This window comes from Clupea harengus, chromosome 1, assembly GCF_900700415.2.
Source record: "Clupea harengus chromosome 1, Ch_v2.0.2, whole genome shotgun sequence".
Taxonomy (NCBI): Eukaryota; Metazoa; Chordata; class Actinopteri; order Clupeiformes; family Clupeidae; genus Clupea; species Clupea harengus.
The window spans coordinates 21817736-21822324 of NC_045152.1; the positions used below are offsets into that span (position 1 = coordinate 21817736).

The 4589-nt window shown below is 41.7% G+C and overlaps 1 protein-coding gene across 6 annotated transcripts in view; it reads right to left on the minus strand.

The window, feature by feature from the left end:
* Positions 1 to 4402: 4402 nt before the first annotated feature.
* The window catches only part of si:ch211-198m17.1 (mucin-5AC), a 20532-nt gene continuing 20345 nt past the window's right edge, over positions 4403 to 4589 (minus strand). For all 6 annotated transcript variants that reach the window (XM_031571322.2, XM_031571343.2, XM_031571334.2 and 3 more), the window contains one exon: positions 4403 to 4589. This exon is cut by the window's right edge and continues 1382 nt beyond it. The gene's annotated coding sequence lies outside the window, so the exon portion shown is untranslated.

The window sequence follows — 4589 nt, forward strand, 5'->3', positions numbered from 1 at the left end:
GTTTAAAAAAAAAAAAAATGTATGATACCTAGCAGTGCTGAAATTGTACTACTCTTGAAGGTGGACATGTCATGTAATTTTTTTTCATCACAATTTCCACAGCCCAACAATACAACAGATACAAACTAGTTACATCAGAACCGGAGACTGATGGCATAATAAAGCATTAAAGGTTACTAAATGTGGATGTCAGATTCAAGGGACGGTACCCGAGGACAGATTCTCAGTCGGTTAATCTGTGCCCTGTACTTTGTGTGCCGTAACTATATAAGGTGTATCTCAGGATAAAGTCTGGTTAGGTAAAACTAGTTGCGTTTCTAGTTCTTCATTCTTCATCTTGGTTGAAGGAAAATGAGTTTGGTTTGTCAGTGGATTGTGGATTTTGCTAAGGACCACCATCTAAATAAATGGAGATGTTGAGATCTAAATCTTGTGTTTGCAAGATGATCTGGGATTAGGCTGACCAGGTTTTGGCTAATCTCAGATGCCCCTGGCTGCGCTGAACAAAATCAGACTCTGCACTTTAAGGTCAACTCTTGATGAGTCTGCATCACAGGAGGAGGGAGGAGTAATCCTTTTGTGTCGTTAAACTTATGCATAACCTTCATCCCGCCATGTTGTCTACACGAGGATTCTTAAACACAACAAGGGAAGAAAAAGAAAAAATTAAGAAAAAACGATTTGGTTATACATTGATATTGCCTACATTTCCTATGTCTGAGGTTCCAGTTCTAAATCTGTCCTTTTAGATCACATGTCATAACCATGCAAACTCTGAGTGTGAGACAGGTTGAGCGTGGACAAACTCTGAATGTGAGACAGGTTGAGCGTGGACAAACTCTGAGTGTGAGACAGGTTGATCGTGGACAAACTCTGAATGTGAGACAGGTTGATCGTGGACACAATCAGAACAGTGATAATAAAGACCAATTCATTGTGATTGACACTAGGGTTGTGTGAGAATGGCCCGAGTCGGCCACCCCACGATGTGGGAGGCTGGTGGAATGGGGTTGCAGGTAGGAACACACGGCGCAGGAGACAGTGGCTTACTTATAAAAATAGCTATATTTATTAACAGGGCAATTCATAACCCCAAAACATATAATCACAAATTGAACACTCTGTGCTTACAGGTTTCGTCTAGTACTTTCTCCAAGCTTTCATCCAGCATGTTCAGTCTGTCCTTTCCTCACTAGACAATGAGGTGCACCTTAAATAAGGCCACACAAGGGCTAAATTGGTCCAATTAAAGCTAATTGGACCCCTCCACAGAGGTAGGGGAACCCGGACCCAACCATTCAGGTAGGGGAGTCCAGTCCTTTTCCCCCTTTGGGCCACAGTGAGAAGGGGAAGGGATTTCACCTTCTCACAGGTTGACAGATGAGTATTTCTCATAGAGGTATACAGAGACATCCTTATCTGTATCTGTTCAGCCATGAAAATGATCTGTCTCTGTATTCGGAGAGACTGGAAAACTGGAAGTAGGCGTGGTTTATTGTTAAATTGGGCAAATGTTGTAATTTCTAACCTATTACTCGTAGGCAATGCAATTGTTGTGTCTTCACAGCATCAAACTGATTCAATATTGACATATTATGATAACGATCAGAAAGATTCTGTTTTGCATTGTGAAAAGAGACTATTTGCGGTAGATATATAGAAAAATATCCTCTAGTTGAATGGAATAATCTTGATGTATTAACCTTACTGCAGTTCGCTAGGGCAGGGGTTTTCAACTGGTTTTGTCCCAGGGACCACCATTCTGACAAGAAAGTAATCCCCACTGATGTGCCAGTGATTACCAAAACAACCAGTCCCGTACCCTTCTTTTTCATGTTTGTAACCGCCGGACACATATTCCGCCTTTAACACTTAAATATGTGAAATTATCCGGGTAGATCACTAACCGCCGCCGCCTTTGCCCCGCCCCCCCCCCCCCCCCGCGCACATATTCTGCCTATAGCACTTGTCAGTGTCATTTCTTTGCTGAATATGGGTCTACATCAGTATTTTTGCCAATGCGACTTGGCTATTCAGACTATTTAGATTGACATAAATATGTCTACGGGCCCAGGTATATTTATAAAAATTAAAAAAGTCAATGGCGAACTGATCAACATAGGCTCATGTCGCGGACCCCCTACAATGCCGTCGCGGACCACCAGGGGGGCGCGGACCCCCCGGTTGAAAACCCCTGCGCTAGGGGAATGTGAATGACTACTTTATAATAGTAGAGTCCATTGCTAGCTTCACAAATCACTTGTTACTGGCACTTGGACTTGTTGCTGTCTGTTTAAATAACCAATATTTGGTAGTGGACACCATGTCAAAAGTCTATAGAACCTATTGCTGATATATACAGCATGTTACATCTTAAAAGGATGAATATTGAATATTAAAACTGCAAGTTCTAAGCTTCATTTTGATGTATAGGGGATTTGACAGAAATCCAGCTGCAACACCCGCAGACTTTTGTCTCACTAGCTTCATTCACGACGCCCCCTCCTCCTCGATGTTCCCTGTGCAATGACGTGGTGGGGGCAACTACAGAATATAGTGATCACTTTTCCATGATGTGTAGTAAATGACTAGACGTCCTATGTGGCAAACTGAATTTTTATCCTGTGGTCATCCACAGTGAACATAACGAATGACGCGCAGACGTGTCATGGCACTGAGTTTTCCCCCAAATAATGATGAAAAGCTCTAGTTAGAAGAAATAATGATAATTGCCAAGTAACGTATTTTGTTTCGGAAACATCCCTAATTTCTCAGACACACTATAACTGCAGTTATAACCAGGGTTGGGAAGGTTACCTTTGAAATGTAATAGGTTACAGATTACTACTTACCCTGTTGAAAATGTAACAATTTCAATTTATTACATTTGCTTTATGATTGGCAGACGAGAGGCGAAAAAAATGCAAAAAATTTGAGTGCCTATTGCCAGATGAATGGAGTGTTAAAGTAACCAAATTAATGTTATATTCTACATATATTACCAAAAAGAATATATTGGAATATAACCCCTTTGTAATCACCAATACTTTGATTAGTAACTGTAATTGAATTGCATATTTTTTCTCAGTAACTGTAACAGATTAGTTAAATGTATTTGTCATTAAATGTCTTACTCCCCAACCCGGGCTATAACCATGTGCTCGCCATTTCAGCAGCCCGTCATCCTAGCTTAGTCTTTGGAGATGTGGTACTGTGCCATTCACTCTCTTTAATTGATGCCTATTTGCCAAGATTCTCTCTCTCTCTCTCTCTCTCTCTCTCTCTCTCTCTCTCTCTCTCTCTCTCTCTCTCTCTCTCTCTCTCTCTCTCTCTCTCTCTCCACACGCTGCTGGCCTAGTGCCCGAGATTAAAGGTTCACAAAGTCATCTCTGGCCGCCCCGTCATCCCCTGGGCATGAGGACACACATCCGGCACAGCGTGTCCTTAATGTGCCACGGCCCTCCAGCTCGCCAGTCGGGCACTAGGTGGCCACTGCGACGGCTCCCTCCTCGTGGGCATCTGTGAGGAAAACATAGCTCTGCTCCTGAGGGGAGGAGATACCACACAGGCTGGCATTTTGACCAGCTCTGAAACAAGATGTCTGAGTGGCAGATCAAGCGAATGCAGTTGGTTTTGTGTTTAAGGAGGAACAAAGGCATGATGGCACCTCTGTTCTCTGGAGTTGAAATCACCTAAGAACGGCAGTTACACCACTCATTGTGTTATCATTCCTTCTGAGTTTCCATCATGACATTCACACACATAATGTCCTGTCCTGTGCCAAAGGTTCGCTCTTTTTAACACATTATGACACTCTGTTTCCCATAGCCTAACACCGCACATTACAACAGACGAAAGAGTAATAGCCATATGACGTTGTCAGGGAGGGCTCTCACATCTTTGGTCAGCCAGATCAATTGATGGCTGCAAAATGCATTAGAGAGCTGCTGTTGTAGTTGCTGCCAAGAGAGTGCTTTCAGATCATTCCCCGATACGACTGAAGAATTTCTGGTGAGATTCTTGGGTCAATGAGAGACAGCTGCAGAGGTATGGTGGCCATGTCAGACAGCGATCAGAACCATGACTCTATAGCTCTCAAAACTGCGTTTCCTCTCACAGGAGATGTTTGAAGCGAAGTGGGTATCTGTCCAAAATAAATCCACAAAAGCTCCAAAAAGGAAAGAACTGATCCCAAATGGTTTGCTTCGAACAAATGAACCTGGTGTGAACATCTCACATTTTGTTAATTTGTTCATGTTGAGAGAGTACTCAGTATGATAGCATTTTTGGTTTACAAACAAATGCAAACAAAGGTCAGGTTAGGCCTCTTGAACACTAAGTATAAGAAAGCATGCAAGTAATCATTTATAAATGTGGCATAAACAAAGATTTTAAGTTCATCTTTTGTTTAAATTAATTTATTTTCATTTTGTCATACATATACACCATTCATATCCAAAAAGACAATCTTCATTTATAAAATTTATATATACAATTAGAAAAGTGCATTGTCTCCAACCAACATATACAGACGGCATATTAAATTAAGACGACATATAATACGTTAAAATGGGCATATTTCGTATTCA